The following is an 18,380-nucleotide window of genomic DNA, read 5'->3' on the forward strand; positions in this document are numbered from 1 at the left end:
CTTCTGTCAGAGAAACCAATCTGTCTCACATTACACTCTACTAATGTTCTGGGGTAGCTATGGAAACTAAAATTTATGCACAATATTCCCCTTAATCTTCCTAAATATCAAAATTTGACTCACTCGGTTGTTTAACATTCCAAACATAATGCTATAGGAGTTGAAGATGAATTATTAATCAGAATCTGAAAAAAACATAATTACATATTTATAAAAGTAATCCCTATCTTTGGTTCTACAGTTGGAGAAAAGAAAAGACAGCTGAGTCTCGGATAGAGACCCAGCTGCCAGCTCTTTTCAGTGCACCAAGAAACAATTGCAGATGTGATGGCTTTTAAATGTGCTTAAAGTGCACATTTAAAAAATACTTTGATATTTCTAAAAATTACACTGAGAGGTATTAATAAACTGTAATTTTATTTACAGCCATCCTTTAGTATGATGCAGAGGCCATTTACTTGTTTAAAAAAAATACATCAGTTAATTTCTGCCACAATCTTAGGCTCATTGCTCTTAACATGCTACCCTATGCATTTCTTACTGAGGGTAGTAAGGCAAGAACATCCATGTGTCTATCAGAGGGGGAAAAAAATCACCCTTTCTCCCTGCTTTATTCCCTTCTGCTGAGGAAGCTCCATCCGATCGATGTTCTTTGTCCTTATTTTCAAGGAATGAAGCGTGAGTGATATACCCTTCCTGTTGCTGTGATAAAAACAATTTAAAGGAAAAGGGGTTCATTCTGGATCACAGTTCAAAGTACGCTATGGCAGGGAGGTCAAGAAGCAGAGAAGGCAAATGCCTGTACTGCTCAGTCCCCTGTCTCCATGGATGGAATCTAGAATCCCAGTCCAGTGAAGGTGCAGTCTCACGGGCAGTCTCCCCACATGAATTAACAAAATCAAGACAATCCCTATAAGTACCCCCAGAGGCTCCCAGGTAATTCCAGATCCTGCAGAGTTGACAAGTTACAAGAAATAAAAACAGTGAGCAACGACTCATGTCATTTTTTTCCACTTCATGATTAAAAGGCCCTAATGACTTTCATTTTCATTCACCATGGGAGAAGAACAAAAAAAAAAATTTATGCATTTACTTTCAAGTTATTCATATTTCCTTTTCTTATGATCAGATATAGCCTCACTGGGGGCATTTTTTCTAAATGTTGAGAGTGATTTTCCCCATTCTCCATAAATTACACCAGAATTACTTTGTCACCCTCCGTTGCATGTCACTCAGGCCTACACCTTTGACAGTTACTTGTTAGAATCACCTGGCAAATGATTCCCATCTTTCCAAAATAACTTCTTCAGAAACACCTGCCTTAAGACTTTCTGCTTTCATCAGTCTTCAGTAATCACAGTGGGGATCAAATCATAAGCTTAACTTTGTGACAGGTCTGCTCATACTGTACTATGACGATCTAATTTTTAAAAATTTGTTTGAAAAGGGCAAAGAATTCTCTAGGAAGTGTTGCATGTTACTATTAAGCCTTTTGTATTCTTACGACCTGTGTGATGAATCAAATTCCTACCATGTTAGAGGACAACTGGAGGGTGGAACTCCTAGAGATGATGCAAAGAATTATGTAATAACTGAACAACAGCATTCCCAGGAGCATGCACTGGTTGACAGAGCACACACCCACACAAAGTTAGTATTTGAGGAAAACATCTCCAGGATGTGTTTTCTGAGTTTATGACAGAGTCATGTTGGGGGTAGGGGGAGGAAATGGAGCCTCTATGTTGCTGTATATACTACTCGACACTAAATGATAGTTTAAGTCTATCATTGTAGTTAAACTATTAAATTAGGCCTTTCCTTGGAACAAGTAAGAGAACTTACAAACTGTTTACTTATAGCACAAGCTGTTCTAAAAGCACTGCTTGATGATCTCTTTAGGAAGGAGAATTCTTTCTAAAGGCCAATGCCTAGCCTTCATCCCATCAAAGATGTCCATGTATAACAGCTCATAAATTATGTCTCCAGAACAAAACATGATGACCCCCTCACTTTAGAATACACCACCACCACTGCCCACCCCCTTGCTGGCATGCTTTCTGTCTTGATATTCTCAGTTTTATCTAAGCTACCAAGAAATACTATGTAAGGATTTACTGGTAAAGATGTTTTTTTTATTTTTCTCTCACATATTACATCTTGACCACAGTTTACCTTCCCTCCTTCCCTTCCAGTACCTCTTCCTCCAACCTCCCTTTTCCCCCAGACCCACTTCCCTTCAAAAAAGGGCAGGCCTCCCAGGGATATCAACCAAAGTGGCATATCATGTTGCAATAAGACTAGACACATCTCCTCAGATTAAGGCTGGACGAAGCAATCCAGTAGGAGGAAAAGGATCCCAAAAGCAGGCAAAAGAGTCATAGACAGCCCCCACTCTCACTGTTAGGAGTCCCACAAGAATACTAAATTGCACAACCATAATATGCAGAGGACTAGGTAAACCCCATAAGGCTCCCTGATTGTCGATTCAGGCTCTGTGAGCCCCTATAAATCCTGGTTAGTTGAATCTTGATTTTTCTTGTGGTGTCCTTGACCCCTCTGGCTCCTACAATCCTTCCTCCCTTTCTTCAGCAGGATTCCCCTAGTTCTGCCTAATATTTGGCTGTGGATCTCTGTGTCTGTTTCCATCAGTCGTTGGGTGAAACTTCTCTAATAATGATTATGCTAGGCTCCAGTCTATAAATATAGCAGAGTATCATTAGGAATCATTTCATTGACTTTTTTTAACTGGAAATGTTTGGTTCTTGCCTAGGTCTTTGGGATATCCTGCCTCTGGCTTCTGGTCCTCTAGGCAATGTCAAATGTGGGCTCCCTCTCATGACATGGTTCTCAAGTTGGACCAGTCATTGGTTGGTCACTCCCACAAGTTCTGTGTCTCCTTTACCCCAGCACATCTTGTAGGCAGGACAAATTATAGGTTGAAGATTTTGTGGCTAGGTTGGTGTCCCAATCCCTCCACTGTAAGCCTTGCCTGGTTCCTAGTAAAGAATTTTAAGGAAATGTTTGCAATAAATTAATTTATAACAGCACGAGCTTTAGTTTCTTAATATATGTGTGTAGCTAGAGAGTTTTCCTGCCTGGCCCACAGTCAGGACTAATCTCTGTCATCCGCCAGTCCCACAGCCACTCAGACCCAACCAAGTAAACACAGAGACTTATATTGCTTATAAATTGTATGGCCGTGGCAGGCTTCTTGCTAACTGTTCTTATATCTTAAATTAATCCATTTCTATAAATTTATACCTTGCCACGTGGCTCGTGGCTTACCGGTATCTTCACATTCTGTTTCTCATTGTGGCAGCTGGCAGTGTCTCCCTCACTCAGCCTTCCACTTCCCAGAATTCTCCTCTCTCCTTGTCCCGCCTATACTTCCTGCCTGGCCACTAGCCAATCAGTGTTTTATTTATTAACATATTTGCCATACAGAACATCCCACAGCATATGTGTAATAGAATAATGTTCATCTATAAAATAAATTATGAATGAGGTACCACTCAAATATCAAATCTTCCTTGTGTTCTTACACTAAATAACACATTTCATGGTAACAAATAATGATTAATTTTTTATAAGTATCATGTCATTTTGTATGTGATAGAATCAAATTCATCCACATCTTTGATCATGGTGACTTTTTTTTTTGCTTTGTAAGCTTTTAGAAATTTATTCTGCTCTTGATATATTACTATATTATTCAAAATTGTGAGCAGTAGATTAGCACACATAGCATAACTAGGTAACTGAAAATACAAGCTCCCATGAATTCTGACAACTCTCTATGAGGCACAGAAGTTAGGATCTTCAGAAATAAAGCCAGCACCATAGAAATGGTACAACTGGAGTATGTTTGTTACCTTGCAGACCTGTGGCCAAATCCTTAGCAGAACAACTTTAAGGGAGGAAGCATTTATTTTGGCTCCTGATTTCAGAGGGGTCGGTCCATAGTGGTTTTTCCCTATGCACTTAGTCAGAAGAACAGCACAGGTGAGAAAGTGATGGAGGACCAGTCACCTCAGTTTGGAAGGAGGAAGAAGGATACAGTTTGAAGACCTGGTATTACTTTCAGTTTGAAGACCTGGTATTACTTTCAGAAGCCAAACATCAACTTCCTCCACTTAAGCCTCACCACCCCAAGTCTCCACAGCCAACAGCTAGGGACTTGAGGTTTAACCCATGGTCCTGTATGAGGCATTCCCTACTCAAATCATAACAAAGGGTTACACGAGAAAGTCATGGAAACATCCATCACTGCAGGTACTGCGCTACATTCTTATTAACACCCTAGACAGAAGACACAGCTTCAAATACAAGCTTCTAGTTATATTAGTAAATCAAGGATGGGTGCTTTAATATGTAGGTGCTACTTAAATATGCAACGTTATAAAGAGTCAAAATACGAATAAAGATTTATTTACTTAAAAATGGGCAACAGTTACCCACAATATCAGAAGTCATCATCTAAATTTGAGAGGACATCTAAACATAAAATCCAAACATTGAGATAAAACATACTACTGCTTTCCAAGTAGTTTAAATATTACACACCTATGCATGAGTTATTTCTGTCACATTCGTTGAAAAGTTGGGACATCATATATTTATTGTTCATTATGAATGGTGAAATTTTAACAAATCAGTATATTCACTTTATTTATACGATCTGATCATTTGCATTTTACAAAATGGAAAAAAAGACTTTAATTTAATGTTTCACCAGTTTGGCCACTGATCTGGATTCTTTTATATGCCAGTCATTTTGATAATATTTGCTCATAGAAAACAAATATAAAACTTGTCCTTGTAGGATCTATAAACTCATTTATATGACTAATCACCCACAGATTATGACTGTGATGCAGCTTTACAAATCCCCAGGGTGCAGAATTGAACAGAGAAATTAAATAAATCACAATAGTCCAAATCAAACTAAGCAAATCTCTCTTCTCACTGAGTTTTATAATAAATTCCACAGGGTCATCTGATTTAGTCTGAGATTCTAGGATTATGTAAGTGGTATAGAACAAACTTTGAGCCTTTAAACAAGCTCGGTTGATTACACTAAATGACATCCAGTGACTTTGAGTGAACACATTTCATTTAAAAGTGAGCAGGATGGCCCAACCTGATAGTCTCATTGGATGAAGGAATGATGACCAGGTGATGAGTCATGGCTGGGTTCATGTTCCTAAGAGCATAGAATTTTGTCTCTGATATTCTTACCAGAGCTTAAGTTATAAATTTGTTTTTGCAAGAATATGAAGTTAGAAGTAGAAGAGCCTTTATGAATCCAACCCAGGCGTACATGTTTAATATTCTGGACTCTTGTTATACACAATATGCTGTGCTTCAAAGTGAGCGTTCTGTTTGCTTTGGACTTGCTCCACCATTCACGGCGTACTGTGGATAAGAGAATCAGCCAAGAGTAATTTTCAGGGTCTATTTCTAAAAGCCTGCTCATCTTTTGCCTCTTATCCTGCTCCAACTCCAGACAATTCTTAACCATAAAGCAAAACCTTCCCTCTTGATTAAAGCACCCATGACCAGAAGTCACAGCACATCCTGCCATTCCTTAAACAAGCCCCTTGACAGTCTTGCTGAATATATAATGAATTTTAAACTTAACTTTGTAGTTAGTTTATCTGCACCGAGTTTGAGCTTTAAAGATTATGGTTAAATATAGAAATTAAAAAAAAAAAACTTTCAAAGACCTATTTTCTTTGCCAAGATTGTTTTTAAACTCTGTGGGTTTTGTTTTTGTTTTGCCCGCATGATTTCTAACTCACACTTCGGAAAGACTGGTCTCTCCATGAAGTTTATCCACACTGTGATAAGCAATGGGGCATATTACATGACCTTATTTGTGACTTTACAATTGTTTCCAGAGTTTATGAAGTTCTCACTTTAAAGAATTTGGACAACTGAACCAGCTGTTAGATTTGCCAGTGCACATGCTAAAAGTAGTATGTTTTTCTTACACTAAGGCCACAGACAAAACCAAGTCTCAATGTACTTTAAAAAAAATTAAAAGCTAAAATTTAGCAAGGGAAAAAAGTTAATAATTCAATCAATATAAATCCTGCTGAGCCCCATTTGTTCACTCAATAACCACACCCCCAACAAATCTCTGCTGAGCAGCAATCTTAGATCCTTTTTTCAGGTCTTAGGGATAGAGCAGGCAAGGAAACCCAGGAGCGACCCACGTTACCTTCAAATTTACATCCTAACGGAAGAATGACATAATCAACGGAGTAAACAAATACACAAGCATCAGATAATAATCAGTACTACTGCCAAAATGTAAGAGGTAAACAAGTGAGGTAGCGAAAAGATGCTGGGAGTTTCAAATGTTAACAACAAAGAAAGGGAGCCACTGAAAGGGGGGCAGATAATCAAATCCTTGAGAAGCAGAGAGGGCAGACCCAAGAGAGCCAGAAGGAGATGCTTAGAGCAGGAGGTAAGTATGGGCAACAGACAGGGGTGGGTGAGAGGTAGGAGGGATCCTGCAAAAGCAGGCTGAGCCTACATTGGGATTTGCTCCCAGTGGGGAAGGTGCCTTTGATGGGCTTTAAACAAAGGGGCAACATTATTTGTCTTAGGAACCCTTGTGGCTGCTGTGATAAGCAGGGAGTTTAGAAGGACCATGACAGAGCTACCTTGCTGTCCAGGACTGTCAATCAGAACTTTGTGCTTATTTTCTTCTCTGAAGAAAACTTCCAACATCTGTTTCCTCCTGTGACAAAACCCACAGTGTCCTTATCACATCTTCCAAAGGGAAACCCTTCCACAAATAGCAAAGGCAGCTTCCTGTATGTTAAGAGTCATTCCATCAACTCAGCAAAGGCTCCCTCTGGGCATAAATGCTTTGAGAGTGCTTCTTAATTGCATCTAATTAAAGAGCATGTAAACAATCTTAATTTGAGATGTCTGTGTGAGGACGGTTTTTAATTATTTAGTATTAAATTTAAAACCTCTCCTCTATAAGTTGAGATTCTTTTTCCCATATGAAAGGTTGATATAGCAACTCTTTGGGCTAGACATATGGTGAGGTCGTTTCCTAACAAGGAAAATGCAAGCAATTTAAATCCGGTGCATGCATAGAATTCTATCGCGACATTATCAAATAAATCATATATGTTAAAAGTTCAGGATTACCATAGAAAATAATTTAAAACATCTTTTTGTTTGGAGTCCTTTTAACCTACAAATTGAATCCTCCTGTAATTCAACAAAATATAAAGCTCTCAGTGAATTACTAGTATGTTGTTATTAATACATTGATAGAAGGTAATAATTGTTTCTAATAATATTACTAACCTGAGGTACCCAGGTTCCTTATAAGAGTCCTTGGACCTGGAAAACCTGTGACATCAGATAGAAAATATTGTCTGTATATGTATGCATGTGCATGCATACATTTATAATTTTTATTATGAAAATGCGGTTATAGAATTTTCGAGGATTTCAGAGAGCATCTTTACTTAAGAAACTTATACATGGTATAATCAGTACAAAGAAGTCGTTGCAACCACAAGCAGAGAATAGCAGATGTTTTACGATTTATTCTGAACATTGCTTTTGTCTTCTAAGCACAAAACCCTACAGTCGTAGCAGAGAAGCTAAAGCATGCACTAACGCTCCTAGAACTTAGGCCCTTCGGTAAAACATAACTAAAATCCACACAGATCATTTTAGGAGAAGGCAAGGGTGTGATGGAAGAACCAGAAGCCCAGTTTCAGTCTATTAAGTAAAAAGAATATTCTTCAAAAAAAAATCCAGAGCATTGCACAGTCCTCTGATGGCATACACATGAGCAGGTGTCATGCCATGGGAACCAGGAATCTCTCTCATGTTTACCTGTTTTTCTCTTCTACTCTGCAGTGTTTCTGGCCCACATGCTGTCTGTCTAACACCTCCAGCAGGTTTCTGACCCTTGCTTCTCCACACATCAGCCAGGGACTGGTTTGAAATCACAGTGAAATCCATGCCGCGCCTCCGATTCATCAAGCCTCAGTGTCTCCACGCTTCATAAAGCCTAATTCATCCTCTGTTTCTTAAGAATCCATCAGTTCTCTAAAGAAAAGGATTGGATATTACTGTCTTGGATTCTCATTACGTTGAACAAGCCTGTCCATCAAAGCTGCCCTTTAGAATGGGCAAGGAAGCACATCCAAAGACAGTTCCACAACACAGGCTGGTTGCTCCAACCCAACTGTCCATCTCAGTCATCTAAGCACCCTGGATGATCAGGATTGGTTTGGTCTTTGGTTTGGGAAGTAACTGGGATGTAATTGATATTTTGTATTTTTTTTTTTCAAGACAGGCTTTCTCTGTATAGCTTTGGAGCCTGTCCCGGAACTCACTTTGTAGACCAGCCTGGCCTCGAACTCACAGAGATCCGCCTGGCTCTGCCTCCCAAATGCTGGGATTAAAGGTGTGTGCTACCACCGCCTGGCTGATATTTTGTAAGTATTAGTGCCTCACAAAACACTCCCTTTCAGTACTCACCAAAAAGGCACTAAGAGGTGTCCCCTTGTACAGCTAAATAAGTAAAGATAAACAGGTATTTTTTTTTCTACTCAGGGACCTTAACATGTATTATAATATAAAAATGATGTGATAAGTGTCGAATGGGTGGTGCATACAGGAGAGCTAGCCCTAAGATACTTCACATCAGAGTCATATCAGTTTTGAGGGCATGTTTTTTTTTTCTATGTAATAAAATTATTTTCAGCAAATGCATTAAAGTAGCTGTTTTATAATAGCAAATCCTTTAGTATCATATATTTCCACATAGCATCAAAGTTAATTTGGATATCCTTATATACTAATGATGAGTTGGAATTTTTAGTCTGTGTCATTCTTATCTTTAACATCCATAGTACAATTAAATGAATTTAAGAAAGAGACTTAAAATAAAAGAGGAAAGCACAGTGGCCAGAAAAACAAATGAAATAGATTTGACAGAGTGATTCTTAGTTGAAAAGAATGGATAGGTGGCCTTTTTAGTTTGTATTCTATGAATACGCATATCTGTGTCATTGTCAGGAGCTGTGTGTGTGTGTGTGTGTGTGTGTGTGTGTGTGTTGCTATTAAAGTGCAACGGTAACTTGAACAATCACTAAGGACTAAGGCCAACAAATGAGCATTTTTTTAGAAAGGCATATTTTATCAGTGACAGTGTTTAGAAGTGACAGCCCATGGCAATAATGAAAAGTAGACTGGACTTTAGTCCATGTTATTTTTACAAAACAAATTCAGTATAGACAATGCTCTGTACATAAACTATTGTTCCCACTTCTAATGTCCTACCTTGACACGAGATACCAGAAAGCTAACCCTGGGGGAAGGGAGACATAATCACCACTGACTGCCTTTTTGTTTCTTTGCTCTTTTTAAACAAGGCCCTGGCTGTCCTAAAACTCTTGCTGTAGACCAGGCTGGACTTGAACTCATAGATCTACCTGCCTCTGCCTCCTAAGTGCTGGGACTAAAGGTGTACACCACCAAGCCTGGCTCACCACTATCTATTTTTTTTTAAGTTACTGGCTTAGTGGATTGATAAATTGGGAATACTAGAACTGCACAACCATGAAAGACTTGGCTCCTTCTTGTGCTCTAATGGTACGTATTTTCCTCTATGGAGTCTATTCTAAGGCAAGCTCACACTTTTAGATACAAATACGTCTTCCTGCACCCTCCAGTCTGCCACCTATTTTCCAGGCCCAGCAGAAATAATACTGTTCTCTTCATGTCTCTATCCCCAACTGGATTACATGCCCATAAAACCAATTAGAGAGGCTAAGGACATGGAAAATAACTAGGTAAGTCTGGTGACTGCTCATCTTGGGAGCTAAGCATCAATGAATTGAAGTCCCACAAGAAGGAATGAGGGATGCTGCTTTGAGTACCAGAACAAAGAGAATGTTCTTATTGTTATAACTTCCCTACTCCAGTTTTTGTTCTTATATGTAATGTAGGGATGGTGACATATTTTACAATGTGAGAAAAATGCTACATAAGAAAATACACACAAATAAACTAAAACAAAACTAGAATACTTTAAATGAGAAGCGATTATTCAAATGGTTCTTACTCTGGGCCAAACTGAACCTTCACATAGATGACATCAAGCTCACGTTATATTCACAGTGGGGCTTTGACAATTAAATCTATATGTCAAATTTACTAGGCTATGATGCCCAACTATTTTGTCATTTATCAGTTTATGTTTCTGCCAAGGAATATTTTAGGTACAATTAACATTTAAGTAAGTAGACATTTTAAAGGCAGATTACCATTCATATTGTGGATGGGCATCATCTAACCAACTGAAGACCATAAGAGAAAAGATTAACGTCCACAGATGAGGAGAGTGCAATGTGGTCCAGACTGCCAGGAGACTTCAGTGCTAATTTTGCCAGAATTTGCAATTGCCCTATGAATTTTTGATTTGCCAGTTGCCATGATTAGAAAAATGTATATGTATAACTATGCATATATACACACATCAATAAGATATGCATATTAGTATATACAATTTTATATACTATGCATATATACACACCTCAACAAGATGTGTATATCGTTCATAAGTTGGATATATATTCACACATATCTATATATGTATATATTGGAATGTAAAATTGTATATATAATATACATACACATATTGATTAGAGAAACACACACACACACACACACACACACACACACACACACAAACACGCATATTTCTGTTTGACCTGAGTAACCTGACTAACACAGTTTGGCACTGAGGGTGGTTCTTAGAAAAACAGCATCTTGAGGATGTGATTTCTAAATTGGTTCTGAGTCTTATGAAGTTGGTTCTTGATTCTAATTAAATTTTATGTTACTAATGACCTCATTTCTGGTAATAGACTACTGACAGGTCATTGTGTCATGTGGCTATAGATATATGTGAAATTTTATTAGTAGCTATTCTTAATCAAATACTTATAAGAGGTAAAGTTCTAGGTGACCATGTATTTTATACATTAAAACAGTCTTGACAAAATAATTAATATAAATAGATTGGCTTGTCACTCCTAATTATACTCTAAAATTGAGAAGGATAATGATGAGTTCAAGAATACAAATTCCCAGCTTATGTAGCACATATATTACCTAAAAGTTTATGTCTGCCCTGAGAGAATCTTTTATTTCTTGCAGCTATAGAGCAGTGATTAGTTAAAACTAATCTGAGATTCTCACCTGCAAATTACTGAATGCCAGCATAAACTGGATGCCCATGTTCACATTGTAACTGCTGGTGAATATGGTAACTGAGAAGAAATGGTACATTGAAAGTTAAAGTGCAATAGGTGGTAAGTTCCTAGAAAACCTCTGCCCTGAGCCCCTAATTTCAGTTGACATTTGTCAAAAGTTGCTGTTCTGTCTCTTAACTATGCCTTGCCTTCATCTTTATCACAATACATCACCACTACCTCGACTCCTCACTGTTAAATATATTACTAAACACTTTGGTTTAAACAGGCCCAGAAAAGTTTATGTTCAACATGGGACTCTATGGAAAGTACTCTTGTATATTTCAAGCGAAAGGATCTAAAAGCTAAGGGAGTTGAAATGTTGGTGTAGATGCATTTAAGACCTGTTTATTTATCTACCCAGTAGTGTCCAAATGACTGACTTGTTTAACTACTAAATCACTAAGACTATGAGATATTAGCTTCCCAGGGGAATCCCAGATACTTTGAAGAATTCTGTCCTTGGTCTTCTCTACAGATCAGAAAATACAGTGACATCTGCTGTTACCTAATCTGAAACCTAACTACACTGGAGAATCCCTCCAGCTTCAGAGTCAGAGGCCAAGGGAAGCATTTAATTGTCAAAGGGAAATGCTGTGGTTACCACAGGAAAGTTCAGCTAGTCACTAGAACAGTAATAGTGGATTACAGAATTTCTAGACATGAAATGGGTAGTCAACTGAATTCTTACTTATTTCTAATAGTGGCAGAGTTTTAGAACAAGTGAACAAAAATGTATAATCACAAATACATGGTGCCCTGATCAGTCATAGAACCATGGCTGCCATGGGGTTAACTTGTCTTGAGGAAATAGTCTACTTTCGTTGTTTAATAAGGAAATTAAGAAACAGATAATTTAAATAATTTTCCAAGTTCATACATTATGAAATTATATAATCCTATGAGTTTAATTTTGATCTGGAAATAACCACTCTTCCAGACTTTTGGTTGCAAAATTCTAAGTTCTGGCGGAGCAAAATAACCATAATATATGCCCTATACTTTAAGAGAGCATCCAATAGAATTTAAGAAAAATATTTTCTATATATACATTTGATTTTTATTAATTATTAAATTAATTAATTAACTACAATAATTATAAGAAGAATATTAATTATAGCATCCTAAGAAGTGGAAATGGCAAGAGTATACTTTGAAAAGGTCCTGACAAAATTGACTTGGCAGAGTAGGCAGCTGAAGGCAGGGGCAGTGAAGCAGAGAAAAGGGAGCTGGACTGTATAAACAGTAGAGTTTTGAGATTAGCCTCTGTACTACAGTGTAATACAATGAGAGCCAGTTGTGCTGGAGAGATGGCTCAGCAGTTGAGCACGTTTGCTGCTCTTGCAGAGGACCTGGGACTCCTATACCAGGGAGTTCACAACCATTTTAACTCCGGTTCCAGTGCATCTAATCTGCTGCTCTGTATATTCTGAAGGCACCTACATGCACATGGTGCACATAAACACACAGCCACACACATACATGTGTAAATAAGACAACATAAACCTTTTTTTTTTTTAGAGATGAAAGCCTGTGTACTGCACATCTTTTTCTTAATAAATAGCGATGGCTCCCAACTTAGGAGAATTTGACTTCACAACTGCTTGACTTTACAGTGATGTGACCACAAATCAGGAGAAAACACACTCTGAATTTTGTTCTTTTCTCAGAATAGAAATATGTGTACCGTATAGCAGTCCCTTATGATGCTGGGCAGTGGCGGGGAGCCACAGTGTCCAGTTGTTCATTTGATCACAAGGGTAAACAGCTGGCAAAAAATGCAGGTTGCCAGCATATTTGGGATACTGTGCTTTGGCATCTATCATGTCTACAAAATGCCCATCTGTGCTACTGCATGAGATGGTCAAAACTTGGTTGTAAAACAGGCTTTGTGTTGGATGATTTGTCCAAGGGAAAACTAAAATAAGTTTCCAAAACACGGTGAGGTAAGCCAGGCTGAGCTATAATAACTGCATGAGGTGCTCCAGATGCATTTCTGACTTCCAGTGTTTTTAACCTGTACTTGGTGTATCAAGACTTAACCCCATTGTTAGGTCAAAAATATGTCATAGTATCTATATAATAATGGATAAATGAAAAGAAGGAAATCATGGTTTTAAGAATAAAAGTAAAATCTTTCAGAATAGTTTTTACTCCAACCTATTAGACTGAAGTTTGTCCTGCACAAACAAATTTTAATAAAGAAAAATGAAGAAATAACTTGTTCTCATTTGGAAGTTTAAGGTTGTGGATTTTTCTTTGTTTTGGCTGTAGGTTTCTTGTGAAAACCCTAGAATGTGCTCTTGGTCCCTTTGACTGTGGGACTGAGGAGTTTCCAAGCACATGCTCTTGACCATCTTATCATAAAATATATCATGAAATATTGTTATAATAACAGAACCTTGCAAAGGAATCAAGCCACACTAACTTCATAGTGAGATCATCATCTTTGTCAAGTGAAGCTTCAATAGATATATAATTCATATTTTCCTGACGAAAAAAGTAGCTATACATTGGCAAACACATAATTGCTAGTTTATAAGATACAGAGGTAAACTACAATACCCCAGAATCCTTAGACAGTATATGACTCAATCCAAACAAGAAGGAATTGATGATAGTTCTCTATTCATTGTGAATGCTTATTTTTCTATTTATTATTCATCTAAATATGCTATTAAATATTAATATAATTAAATACTTTCTCATGCTACAAAGAGCCAACTATAATTTTCTTAAAAATAGGGCTAGATGAATACATTTATAAATCTCATTTATTCTTTATAATTGTAGTATTTTCCAGGACAAGTTTTGGAGAAAATATATTTATAGATGTTCCCTTAAAATTCATGTGTTGGCTACACATTGTAGTGTATGCCTACAGCCCCAGAATTCAGAAGGCAAATATCAAGGGTTTATGAGTTACAGGTCAGACAAAGCCACATAGTGGTTCCTGCCCAGCCTGGGCTACAGAGCAAGATGTTGCCTCCAAAATAAGAAAAAAAAATCCAGCTAAATCCTAGCCAAGGATAGAAAAGATGGACACATGACCCCACCACTAGCTGACAAACTATTGGCATTGATAGCTACTGGGAAGAGAGTCTGCTTCTTTTAATGATGTGACTTCTGATAGACTGCCTACATACTAAGGTAGCCCTGATCCCAAGACTAACTAAAAAATCACAAACTGGACTTGATGAGAAAAAAGAAAAAGAAGTCATTTCAAGTTGTATGGGAAGGGATGGGAGGATGGGGAGGATGGTTAGAAGTTGTGGAGTAAATATGCTCAAAATATATTATATGAAATTCTCAAAGACTGAATACAAACATTGTAAATATATGTTTAAATTCTGGAACCCAGTGACAGGGTGAGAGTGAATGAAGCATGGTAGATAATTATGTCACAAGAGTGGTGTCCTGATGAATTGGATTGGTGACCGCGGAGCTTTTGCTCTCAAAGGCTCACTGCAAACCAGGAAGAGCTTGCACCTAACACCAGATGTGCTGTCACCTGCTGTAGGATAACCCCTTTGTATGCTGTGTATATGTCTTATTACCATTGGTTAATAAAGATGCTGCTTTGACCTCCAGCAAGGCGGGAGATCCAAACAGAGATACAGGGAGAAGGCCAGAGTCAGGGGCAGACACCAGCCAGCCAGCCGCCAGAAAGCAAGATGTATTAGAGAACAGGTAAAGCCACGAGACATGTGGCAAAACATAGATTAACAGAAATGGGTTAATTTAAGTTGTAAGAGCTAGTTGGTAATAAGCCTAAGCAATAGGCCAAAGGGTTTGTAATTAAGCCTCTACGTGATTATTTTAAAAGCGACTGCAGGAGTGGGCGGGACAAAAAAGCTTCCCTTTACAGTCACCTCCATCTTGGACTCCTAGCCTCCAGAACTAGAACTAGTCAGTTTCTTTTGTTCAGGATGCCCACCTGCAGTCATTTGCTTGAGTGGTACTAAGACATAGATGGATACGTACCTCTCCTAGGGTCTTGATAAAATATCCAGATGATTGCTTAAAATTGTACCTTATCCAAAAGCTATATAGTTCATGGTAATCGGTATTCATACCTACATTTTATAGAAAATACCTTTTAGTAATTTTAGCATTTGAAATGTGGATTGAATACACTTTGATTGAAGTCCAAATGCCTCCAGTGACCAGACAGAGATGTGAGAAAGGCTAAGAAACAGAGATGATAGAGATGTTAAAGAATGTGCCCAGGAGTTAGGGAGATAGTTTGGATGGGATAGTGCTTGTTGTACAAGCAAGAGGACCCAAGTTCAATGCCCATAAACAATCTAACAAAAAGCCAGGCATGGTGACTTGCTTTTATAATCCCGACATAAACACAACCTTGGAACTCACTGTTACATAAAACAGTGTGGATCACTCTTGAGGACAAATACCCAAGATTTTCCTCTAGCCTACACACACACACACACACACACACACACACACACACACACACACACAAAGAGAGAGAGAGAGAGAGAGAGAGACAGACAGACAGACAGACAGAAAGACAGACAGACAGAAAGAGGTGATGGGGGGGGCAAATATAGCCAGTGAAGCTGGATTAGAATCTCTATGTAAACTAGCTGAAATTTTCTGTGTGGATTCAGCCCTTGCCATATACTTTTAAGGCAACCCACAAATGCAACATTTATGTTACTTTACATGTCAATAACAAGCTTTATAAACATTCAAAGGTACAACAGGAAATTTACCTCATCTTTAACCTATGGTCATTAGCTTACAATTTCTGGATTAAATGATACATGAAAAATAATTTTATTCTTTATTGTATAGCTTTCTTTTTTCTTTTCTTTTTTAAATTATTATTAATTAAATTTATTCATTTATTTTACATCCCTCCTCTCTCCTCCCATTCCCTTCCCCCACCCCACACCACCCACGCCATCCCCTCAATCCACTCCTCTATTTCTGTTCAGAAATGGGAAGGCTTCCCATTGGTGTCAACAGAACATGGCATATCAAGCTGAGGTAGGACTAAGCTCCTCCCCTTGTATTAAGGCTGGGCAAGGCAACCCAGCATGAGTAATAGGTTTCTGAAAGCCAATCAAAATGTTAGGAACAGGCCCTGCTCCCACCACTAAGACTCTTATAAGCAGATCAAGGTACACAACTGTTATACATATGTAGAGGGCCTAGGCTAGTGCCATACAGGCTCGCTAGCTGTCGGTTCAGAGTCTGTAAGCTCCTATGATTTGATAGAAGGGGACATTTTTGGGTCAGGTAAAAACCTGGTGCAAGGGAAACTCCCACAAATCTACAAGGATGACTCTAGCTAAGACTCCTTGTAATAGTGGAAAGGTAGCCTGAACTGGCCATCAGGTGATCAGATTGGTAATTACCCCAGTTGTCATCAAAGATCCTTCATCTAGTGACTGATGGAAACAGATACAGAGATCCACAGCCAAGCACTGGGCTGAGCTCAGGGAATCCTGTTGAAGAGAGGGAGGAAGGATTGTACTAGCCAGGCAAGTCAAGTTCATCACAAGGGAACCCATAGAAACAGCTATATAGCTTTCTTTAACTACTGAAACTGAGTGCTATATATCTCAGATATTGAGATACAAAACTAAGAGCTATCGCTTAGTTTAAGAAAACTAAAGTAGAAACGAAACTAAATACAATTCCTGTTGCAAAACTAGGCAAAATAATTGCAACATTACCTTACACATGAGGAAAATCAGGGTGTGTTTATTTTAATGAGGCAAATGCACAGAGTTCTGACAGGCAGAACATATTTTAAGAAGAAAAACATCAGAAAAAAATTCCACATAAGCAATTTTGTCATGGTCACAAACTGTTTCAAATCCACACTATCAATCTGCTTTAAATAAGCGATAAACAACTAACTAAACCAAGAATCATAACGAATTCAACAGTTAAAACTCTTGCTGCCAAACCAGCTATTTTTTTAACCTACAGATAAATCTTGGTTTGAGATGCTCATAAGTTGTAGATTCTAGGACTCTGTGCTCCCACCTCCCTTCTGGAAAGACAATGAAAGCACCATTTGATTGTTTCGTGAGTGGAAAAACTGTGGACTGCAAGCCACTCAGAAGCTCTGGCAGCTTCTGAAGTTGGAAACACCTGGAGGCTCAGTCTGAAAAGCCAGCTCTATTATCCATTCACATATCCTGCCTGTAGATGACCCTGATACGTGCTGTTTCCCTCTGGAAACCATTTTTTTATTCATAAAGGGAGACAGACAGGACTGTTAACTATTCTGAAATCACCTCTTCAAAAGGAGTTAATACCTCCCCAATCATGACTTTGTCAATATTTTTAAACATCTCCTTGCTTCTAGCATTCCAGGTGAGCACACAACATCTAACACTTTTCTCTTTTATTTTTGAGATTATAATATAAATAAATCATTTCTTCCTTCTCATTTCTCCCTCCAAACCCTCCCATATACCCTTCCTTGCTTTTTTAAAGCATAGCCTCATTTTTATTCCTGTTATGTGTGTGTGTGTGCACGTGTGTGTGTGTGTGTGCATGTGTGCCTTGAATGCAGTATTACTATATCATTTATCACAAGTGTTGCCTGATTTTTAAATACCCTCTGCATGTGTTTGTCTTCAAACAAATCATTACCTTAAGAGGTAATGATTTCATCTTATCTATGTTTCTATTCCTTGATGATAGAAGACGAATTCATCATATGACCCTCCTCAGTGTAGGTTCTCAATAATAGTTAAATGAATTTAACTATGAAACTCTAGAAATTTAGAGTCAAGAAAACAAGCCATTCTTTCCCCTGGATGCTTGTAGTTTAGAACTTGACCCTGGCTACAGTTGGGACCTAATGATTTACAGGATAAAAATCCCATCTTGATGTTTACTTATATAGAATAGCTTTAGACTTAACATTTGCCAATCAAAAATGTATCCTTAAGAAAAGGAACGAGGGCTGGAGAGATGTCTCAGAGGTCAAGAGGACCGATTGCTCTTCCAGAGGTCCTGAGTTCAATTCCCAGCAACCACATGGTGGCTCACAACCATATGTAATGAGATCTGGTGCCCTCTTCTGACCTG

Source organism: Peromyscus eremicus, chromosome 13 (genome assembly GCF_949786415.1).
Source record: "Peromyscus eremicus chromosome 13, PerEre_H2_v1, whole genome shotgun sequence".
NCBI classification, from domain to species: Eukaryota; Metazoa; Chordata; class Mammalia; order Rodentia; family Cricetidae; genus Peromyscus; species Peromyscus eremicus.